This window comes from Cyprinus carpio, unplaced genomic scaffold (genome assembly GCF_018340385.1).
Source record: "Cyprinus carpio isolate SPL01 unplaced genomic scaffold, ASM1834038v1 S000006456, whole genome shotgun sequence".
NCBI classification, from domain to species: Eukaryota; Metazoa; Chordata; class Actinopteri; order Cypriniformes; family Cyprinidae; genus Cyprinus; species Cyprinus carpio.
Window position 1 is genome coordinate 447,606 of NW_024879138.1, and position 18,608 is coordinate 466,213.

Genomic DNA, 18,608 nt, shown 5'->3' on the forward strand with positions numbered 1-18,608 from the left:
TCTGCAGAATTGAGCACCTGCAGGGAGCATGGCAGAGAGATGCAGCATCTCGTTCCCTTCGGGGAACCATGTTTACCATACCTCACCTGAAGACGTTCCCCTTTCAGGAACTCGAGATGTGTCGAAACACATTGGGAATAAGAATACCCACTGCGCAATATGAGCAAGTCCCTGTCTAGTATGTATCTGGTGAGCACATCAAGACGAGAGAACTTGGGACCCTGAGGTAGATGTCAGGTCCAAATTGTAAAACCAGACAAATGTGTGCAGAGAGGCCTGCTGTAGCACAAATATCCTGATAAGGCCATACCCCTAGTCGAGTGCGCTCTGACCCAGTGCTCGCACTGGACAAAGCAGATTGAGTCTTTCCTGGCCTGCTTCCTGGAAGGGAGGAGGACAAAGTGCGCTCTGACCCAGTGATTGCATTGGACAAAGCAGATTGAGTCTTTCCTGGCCTGCTTTCTGGAAGGAAGGAGGACAAAAGGTTTGCAGTACTACAGGACCTGGCCAATTGAATCACCATTGGCAAGTAAATTTTTTTGTTAACTCGCCAGACTGAAATACTATACATATATATATATATATTACATCTGCCCAGTATTTGTCCGGTATATATATATATATATATATATATATATATATATATATATATATATATATAAAAAATAGAAGTTAAGTAATTAGACTTGTTAACTTGGTAACTACGTATAAATACAAATACAAATTAGTCATTTTAACTGAATTTAGGATTGGTGCTGGTGCTTTTTTTGGTCATTCAGAAAAAAAATATATAAATAAAAAATAAAATGGAGTGCCACGTTCCATCCATCCAGCGGGTGGAACGCGGCACTCCAATTTTTATTTTTTTGTATTATATGAATTCTATTAAAAAGAACAATATAAACTGCACCAAGGATTAACAAGCTGCTGAATTCATGAATATTAATCAGGTTGTGTGCGTTCGCTCGTACTGCCGGAGAACCCGGCAGTTGTTAAAAGATGAATAATTCCAAAGGAACTTCATTATTTTGACAGGAAATTGCAACAAAGAATAGAGTTTACATGTAGGGCAATCAAGTCTGCATGTTATATATATATATATATATATATATTATATATATATATATATATATATATATATATATATATATTATATATATATATTATCTCTCGCTCACTAGCTCTCACTTTGCACATGTGAGAGAAAGCGACGGCGAGTCATGTGCCTTCAGACTAGAGCAGTGGTTCTCTACCTTTTTAGTGCCAGTACCCTCCTACCCAATATTCAGGTCCCTCACTGCCTCCATCAAATTAAACATAGTCTAATTGTCTTCACTGACTACTGAAGTTGATTATTATTACTATTATTATTATTATATGTTTATAATGAAAACTGTTATTATATTTACAGTAGCATTCAAATGTACTTTTTTTAAGAAATTACTTTAATTCAAGGATCCATTAAATCAATGAAATAAATGAAATGATTGTGAAATAGATTTTTTAAATAAATTATTTGAAAATAATTGCAATAACATTTATTTACAGAGTTTTTAAGCATGTTGGTGATTTTCATTGCTACAAATTTGGTGATGTTGTTGCCCAAATTTAAAAAGACTTAAAAATTCCTGTTTAGAATACAGTAGCCTGCCAACCAAAATGCCTAATAACACCGCATGTATCCGGCACCGCAGGGCCACACGTTAACTAAAGGTCAATCGCGTGTTAAAGTCGTTCACGAAACTACCGCCAGGTGGTGCAAAGGGACAGTTTGCAAACTGAGTGGAATTATATTTTGTTTTGTAAATGGAGATCAAGTAACAAAACAAAAATAACTTTAGAATATAACATTATAACATCCTTAAAAATTAATTAGAAAATTAATTTTACATTTATTTTTAGAAAGTTAATTTCAAAACGTGAGATAGTTTTGTAGGCTGCAGCCTTATGCATCAAAAAAAGTAATTTACACAAAGGCTCTTACTGCATGTTATGGTTATTAAACAGTCATTATCAAACCATTAAAACTACACAATTTCCTTATGTTGTATTAAGGGGCTTTCATTTCGATCTACAGGCTAATGAAAGTTTTTGAAATGAAAAATCCTGACCTTGGCCGCTGCTCCACTGTACAATCATACATATCGATGTGTACAAGGCTGCACATTCATGAGACTTTATTTGCGTGTAAAAAAAAAAAAAAAAAAAAAAAAAACCTTGAACAAAATAAGTTGTGAGACATCAAGAATAACAGACTAAAACTGCGACATGAAAAGCTAGAAATCGTACAAAAAAAAGATATTCGCTTGGAATATATAAATTACATTTGAGGATGTGTGCATTATGCCATGAAAAAAATAAAATGATTGAAAAGGTGGCTTATTGTTGCGTGTTATAGGCTAGGCCTAGTTCTAACCAATATTTTGGCACTATAATCACATTAATGTCACAAATTATGAAAGACTTGAAACTTTTAATAACATTTAATAATTTGCTTATTTATTTCAGCAGGCCACACATATTTATTTGTTATCTGGACTTTTTTAAACACATTTTATACCCATATACAGAGCCCATGACATGCCGAAAATTATGTCCACAAATTAAGAAATGTATCACTTGTTATTGTTCCTTTGTATTAATTAAAACATGTTTAAAAATAATTAATCCATTTAAAATAAATAAATAAATAATACGGTTTCGAATACAGAGTTTGGCCATGTGGGAGATTGGGGGAATCCATAAAATGTGTGTATATATATATATATATATATATATATATATATATATATATATATATATATATATATATATATATATATATATATATATATATATAAATAAATTAGACAGCACAATACAACTTAAGAATTTTGTCATTACATTAGAAAACAACCGCTGATTCACAACATTCGTTTCCAAACACAGAAATCAGGTAGGGCCCTCAAGCCTAGGCCCTATAGCAGCCCTTGGCCGACAGCTTACCAGTTTCCTCAGCCGAGTCCGACTGGAGCCCGTGTCTCTTTTCTCTTTCGCCATTAAAATAGTTCAGTTTTGTTTTTAATTGAAAAGTTATATTTCTTATTGTTTCATTATTAATTAATTTAGAAAAATGTTTGGAACTTTTCTGAGTTGAATTTAGCCTTCTCAAATCATCACGACTTGCTTAAAATTAAATCTGTAGATACAGAACACTTAAAGCATATGACAATGTTAGTTTAAACATTTAAAAGTGCACTGTTAGGCGTATATCTAAGCACTTGTGCAGAGAGAGTGGAAGTTAATGCGAGGAGGCACCAGTGCGATCCCTTCATTCCGTTTTTCATAATAGTGGAAACAACTTGAAGTACGCTATCATTTTTGCTCATACAGATAAGAATAATATTTCATTTGGAACTTTTAATGGTTTACCCTTATTTTTGTGTAAACTCACATGAATATCAAAAAATTTTTGTGCTTCTGTAAAACAGAGAAAATAAACCACATGCACTTTCTGCCATCTCTGTCTGCGTGAACATGTTGAGCTCGGGCTAAAATGCAAAGCTCTAAAAGCAGGTGCAGTTTAGCTTTCATGTGTCCGAAACTGATGGTTTATATTCACAATAAGCTACATGTAATACATATAAGACTGAATCCACGAAGGGCTAATAATTATAGTAAAACGTTAATATTATCGTGCTTTGAACAGGTATGAAACCATAAAAAATAAATAATTAATAATAACAAAAACAAAAATATATATATCGTCGCTGCCCGATGAAACTCACGTATGTCAAAAATAAACGGTGCTATTACCATTGGTGCTGTAAGTCAGTTTTTTAGGCTATTCATCATATATATATATACATATACTGCCAGAGAGCAAGCTGCTTTTTGATGCTGCTTAATGATGAATAGCCTAAAAAACTGACTTACAGCACCAATGGTAATAGCACCGTTTATTTTATATATATATATACATACATACATACATACATAGCCTATATACATACATACACAGTGGTGTCAAAAGTATTCACATTCATTACTCAAGTAGAAGTATAGATACTAGGGTTTAAAAAGACTTTTGTAGAAGTTGAAGTATCAACTCAAGCTTTTTACTCAAGTAAGTGTAAAAGTACTGGTTTCAAAACTACTTAAAGTATAAAAGTAAAAGTAATGTAAGGAAAAAAAATGCCATTAAGAACAAAAGCTTAGGCCACGCCACAGGGGCCTATTGTGCACTACCCCACCTCCTCAAAAAAACATTTTTCTAAAGGCTATAGGCCATTATGACTATAATGTTATATTAAAATATTCATGTTGAAAAATTTGGGATGCACTAGATTACCTGTTTCAGCCGCATATATGCCCATTGAAAATGAACGCACTTTAGCACAATGCAAATACATTAAAGAACTAGAGATATGATGACTAGTTGCCTATAAGTATTGTAATGGTGCAAAAAGTCAAACTTCAGAGGCATGTCATCAATAACCTTTAATGGAATGTATTTAAGCTTAGCTGCAGGAATCTGCGAGGGCAATGAACAAGAAAATTGGTGTACCCAGGGCAGGCTTAGTAACAATTACCCTTGTATGGTTGTCTATTTACAATAAACATTAGTGCTGTCAAAAATGAATGATTAATCCAAGTGATTAATCAAAAAATAAAAATGAAAAATAATTCATAATCCTAATACCTTCTTGATCGATAGCTTCCTGTATTTGCTACATGGTTAGAGATTTGGACTAATAAACAAAAAGCCCCATCTTCCACCCTCAATACCGGCAGGAGTTGTAGGTGGGAAGGAGTGAATGAATGAACAGCGCTCTCTTCCACCCTCAATACCCATAGCTGAAGTGCCCTTGAGCAAGGCACTGAACCCCCAGTTGCTCCCTGGGCACTGGATATATAGCTGCCCACTGCTCCGGGTGTGTGTTCACGGTGTGTTCACTTCTCACTGCTGTGTGTGTGCGCACTTGGATGGATTAAATGCAGAGCACCAATTCCGAGTATGGGTTACCATACTTGGCAAATGTCACGACTTTCACATTGTCAAACGCGTTGTCAATTGCAAACGCTAATTTATTCAAACGTCTAGTTACCGGACTACCTACAGTAGCTTAATTTGCGGAGGATGAAGAGAAAGCACACATTTGATAAATGAGCCAGTAGTTGAGAAATGATAACTTTTAAGTAGGGTCCGGTGCCATTTCGATACTTTTAAAATGGTACCGGTGCCTAAACGGTGCCTGAAACGATACTTAAAAAAAGAGCCACAAAAAAAAAACTGGATTAACAATAAAGAACATTACAAATATTTAAAATAAATCCATAGCTTTCACCTTGGATGCTCTCATTTGCCAAGTTGTGCTTCCCTTACTCTAAGGCTAATAAATGTATTTCACAATCTGGGTCATTATTTAATACAAAAGCACACATAATGTTTCTACTGTATCTCTGTCAGTCACTCTGATATTTATTTAAAATGAGTGGTGTCTGTCACTGTCTTTAATCAGTTCTGCGAATGACTGTATGGTCATTCTTTATAAAGTAGCAATGTCGTTTGTAAAGTACAGTACTGTGCAAAAGTCTTAGGCACATTAGTATTTTCAACCCAAAAAGGGGTTTAAGCCATTTATTTATATCTTTTGCTGTAGTGTGTCAGTAGGAAATATCAGTTTGCCATTAATTTTAATAATAATCTAGTGTGATTTTGAATGCACAAGCAGTCTGACAACGGCAAAATGAATGTTTGGAAATGTAAACTGATTTTCTACTGACACACTACAGCAAAATATATAAATAACTGTCCGAACACCATTCTTTGGGGTGAAAACACTAACGTGCCTAAGACTTTTACACAGTAGTGTATGTAATAAAGTAAGTATGATTTAATTCAGTATATTTAAATAAGTACAATTGAAGTATGCGTTCGTTTATATGTGTTAAGGGCTAGATTGTCGCTGGAGGAAACAGCTGTGGTGTGATGAGCGGTGACCAGCAAAAACTTTACAGAAACCGACTGCTCCCTCGTGACCTTTTGTAAACTGTATTTATGACAAAGAACTGCACAGATACAGATATTCTAACAATCTATCGATAAACACAAACATTGTGTCCTCTGTTTCTGTTTAAGTGCGCTCGCGCTGCTCCACCGCTGTCTGTGGATTGAAGAGCGCACTGAAAGACGGAGAGTAGACCGGTCTGCCGCCTTTTTCATATGAAATTTAAGGGGACTGACTCTGAGACGATCGCGAATTTGATTATACAGTTAATGGAGCTAAATGCAATAGCCCCTATAAAAAAGCCTAGCGACGCCCATGCTTCTTGTGGAGGCCTACATTTCGGAGAACCAGGACAAACATTTCAATCGATCGCTCAGGCATTTAAGAGGCACCGAAATCTGTGTCCTTATTCGGTTCGGTGCATACCGGTTCCATACCCCAACCCTACCTTTAAGAAAAATATATTTTTTGATATACGAACCCAACACTGGCTATGCTCTTACTGGAGTGTGATGTGATCTGTCTCATGTGCAGGTGGGATGGATCGCGTACAAACCAATAGGGTGTCGGAATGGTATATGTTTATACTTCTCATCCAACCACAATCAACTTCACTTCATCCGGATGGCGCGATTTATCTGGATACGTTACGTGTTTTTTTTTTTTTTGGAATGATGACAAGCCAGAATGAAAACAAGGCGTAATGAAATAGCAGTAACGAACCTATTTTTAAAATGTAAGGAGTAGAAAGTACAGATAATTAAAAGTAAAAAGTAGAAGTAAAAAGTCGGCTGAAAAATAATTACTCAAGTAAAGTATAGATACCCAAAATTTCTACTTAAGTAATGTAACGAAGTATTTGTACTTCGTTACTTGACACCTCTGTACATACATATATATTTATATATATTGTGACGAGTCAGCTGCCTCCCTCCTTAATTATCATCGGCACCCCATCCCAAATAGCCGCCTTTCACCAGGTTCCCAACAGGACTGGTTATGTGAGAGAGGAGGGGCGCTGGACGAGCCCGGGCTGTCGACGTGTGATGGGGCACACCTGATGTAAATGGAGCCTCATCACCGCCGCTGTTTAAAAAGCCCAACGCGGCTCTCCTCAGGAGACCGGTCTCTTCCCCGTGCATGCACGCTGGTGTCCTCGAGGGTCCAGGAAGGGTGCATTGAGGGACTCCCGAGACGTGAGCTGCCGGACCCGCGGTCCAGATGAGAACCGCACCCGTTACACGGCCGTCGGGCCAGGATGCCGGGCCGTCTATCCCCTTCAAGCACCGAGGGCAACGAGAACGATGCAGCCACTGGAAGAAGCCGCCGCCCCTCGCGCCCCGGACCAAAAAAGGGGAGCGCGTGCAACCGCCAGACTCCGCCCCTTACCTGGACCCTTCCCTCCTGAACACTGCCCCACCTACACGAACCCTGCAGCACGACGAGGACACCTGATTCCCTGTTTATTTTGGACACACCTCCCCATGGACACTTATTTCCCCATTTTTGGTTTATTTTCTGTTAATAAAAACCTCTCCGAGGCCTGATGGCACCCCCACTGTGTCTATCTTTTGCTCCTCCTGCCGCAATATATATGTAAGGCCTATAAGATCAGCATTAGAACACTATGATAAACACAATAATTTTCTGCTTGATGACACTGTTAATTTTATTATTGTGAAGTGAGATGAATGAAGAGGGCGTCTGTCTTGCGCAAACACACAGTGGAAAAGGGAAGTTTGGTTTATCAAGTTAATCCATGGTCCAGTGATTGAAGTGATAGAAATCCCGATTGTGCTTTTTTTTATTTATTTTTTTTATTAATAATATATCACATGATTAATACATACATTAGTAGTTCATAACTGCCAGCAAACGTCATAATGATTGATGAGTTTGACCTTTGACATATTATGTCCAGATGTGCACTTTGCCCTATTAATAACGTTCATATGCGGAACCCCGGCATGCGTGAAATCCATCCGTCATCCTTTGAGCTCCGCGAGGTGAAATGTGTTGTTTGTTCAGTGACCAAGTGATGAATGAGATCCCTGAAGAATGTGTTTGTAGATCTTATACACACATTCTCATATCTGGACTCATCTGCAGACACGTCTGTGTGTGTGTGTGTGTGGTACGTGACCGAGGTATCAGGTTGCGTTCCAGGGACGCACTTAAATAAATAGACCATGTGCACTTCTGTGGAAGATCAGAAAAGAGGTTTGAAATACATAGACATGGACCATTTATACTCACCTAAAACTCCCGAGAAGGATTGGGATGAAGAGATGATGGAAAATCTGACTTTGGCTCCAAGAAAACCGTACAATGCGAATCTGTATTTGACAAAGTTTCTCCACGAAAATACTGAATTTTTGAGAGACAAATTTTTCCTGATCAGCGGCCGCATATTCGGCTACATATTTCACAAACCATCTTGAACGATAACGCTATACACGTCTGACGAGACCAACGAATTTGTTCACGGTCAAGACCCCTATCTGGTATTTCCTGAAAAAGACTGGCAATTATTTTTCAATCGTATCTGGAAAGATCTGAACGATTGTGGGGAAGAGCCTTTGTACATAGGGGAATGGGACGGCGCTACCCCAGATATCAGGTACAGAGTGATTGGTGATCATGCCCAAAAGACCCCGGACGATTGCGTGTACATATTCTGCTTCGATCGTAAACAAAATGTTCAAGTGGTGTGACATGCGTGACGGATACAACAAAATTAAAACACAGCTTTTTCACCCCGAGACTTCCCCCGGCAGAAGTTCAGGGGTGTTGCCGTCCCCGCCCATTTACTACAACCATTATAAAGAACAGTAAGTACAACCCCACATCACATTTCCAACATGTCTCAAGAAGCCTCTTTACGAAGCGATTACGCTCCTTTCAACCTAGTTGTTCCTGATGATAATGCTATCGATTATATTACGACAGACAAACACCACACACCCGACCTGCACAAAGAATGCTTGGATAAATTCTGCACAGACCTCGGATATCGCAACCTGAGCTATCTCAAGGATCTGTGCACTACCTCCTCGCACACAGGGTTCGATACCACAGATGGCTGCTTCAGTGGCACTGGGTTCAAAATAATAAAAACCACGATCGTTCTGCTGCTACAGCACATTATTGACAACAAACTGAGGGAAGAGTGTGAGGGTTGCGCAACGGACCATCCGAGTCAGCTGCTCACGTTTCGATGAGCTGTCCCGCAAACTCTTCAAACCCGATCTTCAGACTATTATCGACTTCACTCTACGCCGCTGTGGTTTAATGACCAACAACATTCTGAGGATTCAAGGAACTACCGGTGCTATCCTGCACGAATTAAGAGACGAACCATTCATCGTCGCAAAACTGCAAGAAATCAGGGAGAAGCTGCTGGACGAATCCTACAAGAAAGTCGTTTACGACACCGTAGATCTCAGGCAAAGCAGTGTGTCTCCCCCTGGACTGTGACAGCGACAACATGGGGAGTGTGTGTAGCTTGAAGAATTTTTTCAGAGACGTTGTGTTTATCCCCCGTTATAAAGAACAGATGATCGAAATGATATCTGAAATGATGGGATACGTTGACCGACATGTGCATTAACAGAGGTGATCCACCAACTGTAATGCTCAGAAAAATTCTAGATGAGATATCCACAGCTGGCCAAGGAATAGGAGTTAGCGAGGTGCTATGTATGTGTACATATGTAACTGACGTATGTGTGAAGCTTGTTTCAAAAAAATGAGTCAAACAAGGTCAGCGAAATGGTTGAAATTCTGGTGGTCGACTACGTACTAGGTTGGGGGTATATGTCCTGTGTAAATTGTCTTTACTGGTTAGACAGTCTGTAACATCATTCTATCAGTTTTATTATTATTATTATTATTATTACTTCCACTATACATTATGTAATCAATTTTTAATTTTATTCTTGTCATTCTGTAATCAATTTGAATTTTATTCATGTCATTATGTAACCATTTTTGAATTGTATTCTAGTCATTATGTAACCATTTTTGAATTGTATTCTAGTCATTGTGTATCCTATTTTTGAATTTTATTCTCATCATTGTGTATTCAAGTTTTGAAATTTATTCTTGTCACTATTTCTTTATTATTTTTTAATAAAACCCTGAAATGACACACTCGTACTTGTTACTCTTTTGTAGAGGTTCGAAACGTCGACATGTCCGAGCTCATGAAAAAGGTCTATTACACTCCGGCTAACCCTGGCTCTTTAGGAGGTAAAAAACGGTTAAAAGATGCGGTGTTAAAGGATACAGGCATCCATCTGAGTGATAAGCAGGTCTCAGACTGGTTGGCTGGGGAGGATGCGTACACATTACACAGAACAGCGCCTATAAACTACAAACGTAATAAAGTTGTGGTTTATGGTATGGATATGCAGTTCCAAGCGGATCTAGTCGACATGTCGGCATACTCCAAGGAAAATGATAATAATAAATATCTGTTGACCTGTATCGACATCTTTAGTAAGTACGCCTGGGCTCGAGCATTGAAGAATAAGAGCGGCGTCAAAGTTACTAAAGCATTCAAATCTATACTCGAAGAAGGACGCGTTCCAAAGAAATTGCAGACAGACCATGGAACAGAATTTTTTAACAAGCATTTTCAAGATTTATTGAAAAAGCACAACGTTCATCATTTTGCTACAGCTACTGATTTGAAGGCCAGTGTTGTGGAACGATTTAATAGAACGTTAAAAAGTCGTATGTGGATATTTTTATCAGCCACAAATTTACAGAGATACATAGATGTTTTGCAAGATATTATGCAAGGGTACAACACCAGTTACCATAGAAGTATTAAGATGAGACCGACGGACGTCGGCAAAGAAAATGAAGGTACCGTATTTCAAAACCTGTATGGCAGTATGAAGAAGAGCAAACATGTACTATTTAAATATAAAGTAGGGGATGTGGTCAGGATTTCTAAAGTTTCTCAGTGTGTATCCCTCGTGATCCCCCGGTATATAGACTCTCTGATTATGATGGAGACGTGATCGATGGGGTGTTTTATGAAGCAGAGTTACAAAAAATAATCGTGAGCAAAAACAAAGCATTTAAGGTGGAAAAGATTTTAGGGGAGAAAAAACAGGGGCGATCTACATTAGTTTTAGTGAAATGGCTAGGATGGCCTTCGAAATTTAATAGCTATATAGACAAAAAAACATTGGTGGACTTACAAACCCCTTAAAATGTACAAGCCTTTACCGAAAGAGACCATTTGAGTAAAGGTCTACCATGGATGATCGTGGTTTCTACGTCATGTTGCCGTGCAATGCATCTTTGTCGGTTTATCCTGAAAATCGTATATCTAGTTATACGACCAGGTGGGCGAAAACTATAGACCTGAAAGGAGAGTGGCAAGTAGGACTCGTTGAAATTGAATATCCTAGAAACTGGTACACCTTTCAGGACGACGAGACACTGCCCCACCCCCACCCCAGATACATGCTAATAAACCCGGCAAAGCTGTATTTAAAGCGATATCAGGGCTTTACGTATAGAGGAAGTTCCACATAAACGGAGGATACTACGAGAATGTCCGTGCCGTGGTCCGTAAGATAAACAAGATTATAGCCTGCAGTATTGGCTTTCGATCAGCTAATAAACAAAGTTCAAATGGTTGCAAAACCTAATGTTTGGATAAGCTTCTATGAGAAACTCGCTGCTATTTTAGGTACGAAACCTGAGGAGTCTTTAGGACGTTCAGCCTACCATGAAAACGCAGATTTTACAAAGAGCGTTATTACGAACGCTCCTCATCAAGCCGATATCAACGGGGGATTCTATACGATATACGTTTATACCGACATAATCGAATACCAGTCAGTGGGTGATTCGTACGTACCCCTTTTAAGATGCGTACATATAACCGGGGAAAAGAATGATATCGTCAGTGTTAGATACGACAAGCCCCATTACGCATTGGTCAACAAGTCTTATATCACGGACATCAATGTAGAATTAAAGGACGACCAAAACCGCGAAATACCGTTCTCTTATGGAAAAGTCATCGTAAAACTACACTTTAGACCCGCAAAACAAACTGGGTTTTAAAACAACAAAAAAAAAATGTCTCTTTACAACACCCAGGGGATGAATGTCGCTGATTACATTGACTATTATCGAAACCAAGCCAGGGGCGGACTACCCGGATATGCCGGCGGGGCTGTTATGTATGGAGCCGGCCTAGGAGGGCTTTTCAGAGGCTTGTTTAGGATGGCAGTGCTGTTGTTAAAAAAGGGGTTCAACATAGCTAAACCTCACTTAAAAGCGGCTGCTAAAAATATAGTTTCCGACGTTGTCTCAAATGCTATGACTAGATCATATAACGGTGATCCTAAAGCTCAAGACGGATCGGGTCTTATGGTCATGGCCCGTAAGAGATTGTCTAAACCACCAGGTATAAGGAGGCGTGGTCTTTCGATAAAGAAAACAAAGCGAAGGGGCAAGAAGCTCTCAGTTACGCACAGAAAGCGTAAGAAGACTAAGAAGCGAAACGCATCGGTTAAGAGAACCATAAAAACCATATTCTAACATGGCTTTACTGCATCGCATGTCAGGAGAGTGTATCAAGTCCGAGTTGGATTTATTCACAGTCCCGCTGACCCAGACAGTTATTGAGAAAAATGCATATTTAGAAGTGCCTCCTTTATCGGCTATATCAGATTCGTCCCCTTTGGAGTTTTTTATCCCAGGAACCGGCGAAGATTACGTGGACCTAAATAACACTCTGTTGTTTCTACGCCTCAAAATCACAAGACCTAATGGTGCTGACATTGAAGACACTGCAAAGGTATCACTAATAAATTACCCTGGAGCCACTATATTTTCACAAGTCGACGTCAGTCTCGGTGACCGCCTGATATCTCAGAGTTCGAGCACATATCCTTACCGATGTATCATCGAGAGCCTTCTCAACTACAGCAAAGATACACTGGAATCGCTTTTCTCAGCGGGTCTGTTTTACAAAGACACACTGGGTCAGATGAATGAGACTGACCCTCTAGGACGTAACTCAGGGTTGACCAAGAGATGGATCTACACAGCAGGGAGTAAGGTTGTGGAACTGCTGGTGCCTATTCACAGCGATATTTTCTTTCAAGAAAAAAAATTAATGCTAAATGGCGTCGACATAAAAATACGAATGATCAGAGGCAAAGACGAATTCTGTCTGATGAACGACGAGGATGTTGGCTATAAATTAAACATCATGTCGGCTACACTTTTTGTCAAGAAAGTGACCGTATCACCTGCAGTAAGATTGGCACATGCCCAGGCCTTGCTCTCAACTACGGCCAAGTACCCCATAGATAGGGTGTGCTTGAAAAATTTCTCCATACCAGCAGGGTCCCGTGTATCAAATCAGGAAAATTTGTTTTTGGGAACCTTACCGAAATCTATTGTCCTGGCTATGGTGGATAACGACTCTTTCACTGGTACCTACGATAAAAACCCATTCGCATTCAATCATTACGATTTGGAGTTCCTAGCCGTGCATGTCGACGGACAACAATTCTCCGCCAAACCTCTACAACCAAACTTTGCCTCAGGATCTGCCGTGCGTGAATTTTATCAGCTAGCGACCGCGACCGGGAGGCATCTTAAAAATCAGGCTCTCTCTATCAATAGGGATGATTTTCTGAAAGGCACCTCGCTTTACGCCTTTAACCTTACGCCTGACGAAGATTGCGGTCAGCACATATCGCTCATCAAGTCCGGGAATATCAGACTCGAAGCGCGCTTCAAACAACCGTTACCGCATACTATCAACCTCATCGTTTATGCAGTGTTTGACAGCATCATTGAAGTGTCTAATGGAAAATGAACACATTGCAACTCACGGCTATCATGGACAAAATTTCATGTAGCACTCATTTTCTAGGTGTACTCCCAAGCGATCATCTGCCTGAAATCCCATTAAGGAGCTTACCGTCGATGACTATTGTTAACGCAGACACTTCGAGCCAGCCAGGTCAACATTGGTTAGCCATTTATTTAACTCAAGATGGTACAGGGTGTTTCTTTGATAGCTTTGGAAATGCTCCCGACTGCGAAGGCTTCCCGATCACCATCAAAAACTTTTTAACATCCAATGCCCCCGTTGTGTTATATTCTACCAAAAGGGTTCAGGATTTTACATCGGATGCATGCGGACAGCACTGTGTGTTTTTCCTATATCACCTAGCCAGGGGACGAGACTATAACTATGTCATGAATTTGTACAGCAACGATTATATTAAAAATGATAAAATGGTGTCGCTCTTTGTGAAAAGACTAAGATCTAATGCTTGTAATGAAAAAATGTTTCCGTGTATTCAGTGTGTGCAAACGAGCAATGCTTCTATGTCGCATGGTTGAATTATCCATTGTATGTGATTTATTATAAATAAAAACACCTAAAACAGACTTCTGTTTTACCGTCTTTTATAAAAAAAAAAAAAAAAAAAAAAAAAAAAAAATATATATATATATATGTATGTATGTATATATATATATATATATATATATATATATTATAATATATATTTAAACAGTAGGTATAAATAGCATTTTCACAGAGACATACATTTAAAAAATATTAAAACAGTAGGTATACGTAGCATTTTCACAGAGACATACATATAAAGAAAATACGTCGTTAAAATTCTAGCCATTGTCTTCGATCAAGAGATGGCGATTTGAACACGGGGTCATCCAACCTCGGAGCCGTAGTATGTGAACTTTTTAGAAGGTTGTGCAGGCTCGGGAGTGTGAGAGATCACTCCAGGCCTGTTTTTTAAAGAACTAATCATATGTCTAACATGATGATTCGGTACTGTAGAAAATGGGATGTTTAATTCAGCAAACGATTGTAGAAACTCTGACCATCCTAGAGGTCTTCTGTCGTCCCTGACCTGGTGCGGAGCTGTGACATTTTATAACAAATCGAGCATGTGAGAGCCAGGTATGGGTTTACCTTTAAACACAAATTCACCTGACTCATTCCAAGTACAGAGGCCTTTAGCTTTAGACATTTTTTCTAATATGTATTGACTGTTTTTTACACTTCTCGACGGAATGTTCTTAAGAACTTCGGCCACAACATCTTCCGTTCCCTCATTAACTAGGGTTCTAGTCTCGATGCGAGTGTCATTATGATTGGAGTCAGGATTTGGTAAAGAGATCGTTAAAACAGAGCTCTCACGATCGCCTTGTTTAACGATCGTCAAAAACCTTGTTAGGATGCTTGAGTAAAGTTTGGCTTTTTCACTTTGATCCAAATCGGTCCTGAGTAAAATATTTGTTATGGACGTATCCAAATCGTTCTCTACAACCTGTTGAATGTTCTCGCGAGCGGTTCCGGATTTCAACATCTCCAGTTGGTTCTTGGGGACGAGATACATCTTCTCGGCATATTCCATGCTCAACCCTGTCTAGACGATATTAAACTGGAAATAAAGAGTACAGCAACGCTTAGGAGCGGTAAAAGAAAACCTCCGTTCTGATTAAAAACTCGTTTCTTGGCGGTTATACCAATTTTCTTATTGGCAAGAAATTTAATTTCCGATTTTCTTTTTTTAAGTTTTTGGTACTGCTGTCAGCTGATAGGAATTGTACCGTAAAGGATGTTTAGTGCTACTTCACAGAGTGCTAAAATGAGCTCGTCGGACGATGACTGTAAAATAAGACGACGCTGTTTAGGAGTAGCTTTATGTAGCATCTTTAGCAGAGGTAAATGCTTACAAAGCTTGGCAGACATGATGAATGATCAGATTCTTCTTTTTTCTGGAGGTAGACCACTTGGCGATCCGAAAGCAATCCCGTTCTGAGCCGATATTGTTCCGGTGTTTTTGCTTTATAGTCTATCATAAGGTAACCGTAAGGCTGACTCGTAGCATCTTGATAACACTCCATAAAGTATTTTGCATTGGTCGGATACATCTGCTTCGCTAATACCATCACCTGATTAGCATCCCGCGGATTTTTAAACAAAATTAAATAATTTGTGTTCAAGCTGATGGTTCTACTTGATTTATCTTGAGCGAATAAATTTTGCACTATATAAATAGCGCTAAGATTACGGTGATGTACAAACTGTGTGAAAACCTTTTCAACCTGACCATTTCCGCTAGCTTCACTCATCATATCGTCCAAAACCAGAAGATTAGCTTTGTTAGGTGGTAATAAATGATCATCATTCAGAGACGTTGGTATTCCTTCAACAAATTTAATGTCGTACAATTTAAGCAGGTCATCATACAGAGGCTGCCAGCAGTTGTAAATATAAACAATGTTTTAAATTTTTTTAGAAATCATATTTAGACCATTTTTCATCAGTCGTTTTACAAAATAGGTCTTGCCGCTATTGGATGGACCACTGATCACGCATGAGAACGGATGGATGAGTCTAAAGTCAAACTCAGAAGCATCCCAAACCCCTCTATGCGCCATATAATCAGTAGCCATAAGGGAGGGTGTTGAAATCGGATAAAAGCCTGCGCTTATTATACACCACTTTGAACCTTTTCTCAACTGACTTGTTGTGCAGTGTGAGGTACTTTTTATCTCTCACAATGTTTTCAGTGTGCGCCAAGATGTATTGTGTATTGTCGTGAGACGTCACATAGCCGTTAACCAGACCAATCAGGGAGTCTAAGCGGATAGCTTGGGAATTTCTAGCGTTCAGCATTATACCCTTAGCTTTCATGCACACTTTTCCTTTGGCAGTACGATAGCCGTACGATTTCGGACCGCTAGAACAGAACTCTGTGATGTAATCGTCAACCCCTATTTCATCCGTCAGCTCCCCCAAATGATCCCCCAGAGGAGGCATCCAGTCACCGTCCCTAGAAACAAAAATGACGCTGTCGGTGTCCGAGTATAATACGCGGTCGCCAAGTTTGTCCATCAGGTCGTACAGTTCCAGTCGGGCGTGAGCAGTCGTAAATGCGCCTATAAACACATTAATGTTGTGCGTCTGACGAACTACCCCTTCGAGGGGACGGTGTTGCACAAGCGCGACATCATCTGAGACGAACGTAAAATATTTCAGGGTATCGGTTTTACCAAAAACGATACTGGTGAATTCTTCAGGGTCTTTCACAAGGATGGTTTGTGCTAAATCTTCTCTCATAGAGAATCTCCCCCATAAACTATTAACCAATAGCTTATTTATAGACCTCTGAGCGGGGTTGTGACTGATCTTTTCAGGGTCTAGTTGAATTCCCTCTTTTTCATAATATTCGTTGATGTAAGACGCTTTGTCAGCATCCGTGATCACGTTGGATGGATAGCCGGATGCTTGCTGTTTCAAACGCAAAAACTTTTTTACGTAATCGCAAAACAGCATATCCGTCCTTTGCAGGAAATGCCAAACCTCATCGACCTTGGCCACAATGTAGCCCCTCTCGATTGCTTTTAGAAGTTCTATACTGACCCAACACCCCGAGAGAGCCCTCTCCTCATCCGTGTGGTTACAGCTTGATGTCTGGTTTTCGGTCTGAGCGCATCTCCAACACAAAGGGAACATGAGTTTTCCTCTGCATCTGTAGGGCAGGGGAGGGTGTAGTAATTTGCGCGGGGGGTACACGGTAGCCTTGATAAGCCCGTAATAATTTTCAATCGGTTCAAAATCATTATAAATGATTTCAGGGTGACCAATTGGATAGCTTTTCCTAGCTTGACAGAAGGGGTATAAGCTGGTAAAATCGACATAACTTATTTTCTCCCCTTCGGTCGTTTTGTGATAGAGTTTGTAAGCATTCGTGCGCCCGCCAAAAAGGGCATCTCGAGGCTTCAGCCTCTCGGGAGCCGAATAAGTACTCATAAACGCCATCACAGATGGCTCAGTCTGTTTCATTTTATTCCATTCACACTCCCAAAGGGTCTCTATTTTCAAGCCGTACGCGTTTTGCAGAATCTCAACCTTGTCGTCAGCCCTTCTTCTGAGAACGCTGAAAGGCACGCCCGACAAGGGGTGGGTATTATGGGGTTCAAAGCGGCATTCGTGTCCATGGAATAAACATCCATTGAATTCTAGCCCACACCACATCCCTTCCTGTTCGTAGTAACAGTCTAAAAAGTAACGGCCGATCTCCACTTCGCTGCGATTTAATGCGTGGTGAATGTCTACATTTCAGGTCTGTTTCACATACTCTAGCGATCGATGCATTAGAGTAAGTCTTGCTGCGTTGGACATACATGTTATTATGCGTCAGGGCCAGTGTGTCTCTTTCGAGGTAATGCGTTTTGAAGACTCCCATACAACAGCTCGCAAGAGTGGTAAAGGTGAATGGATCGAGCTCGGTACAGTCTATGAACGCATCTCTGTATTTCATGCATGCTTCACGTAATAAGACGACGTCGTTCACGCCGTACGCGTACAACTCCTTCCTGAAACGCTATACCACTCGTCGAACTTTGCCTGGTCTTTATCTGACATGTTCTCATACCCGTAAAACTTTTTGTCAGGGTAGGGACCCACATAGTTCTCATTTTCCCTCCTATTGAAATGATGAGGGTAGTATCATTTTTCAGCAGTGGTAAGGTTTAGAGCTGCAGGCATCTTAGACAGAGCCATTGGGATAAAACTATAACTGTCTA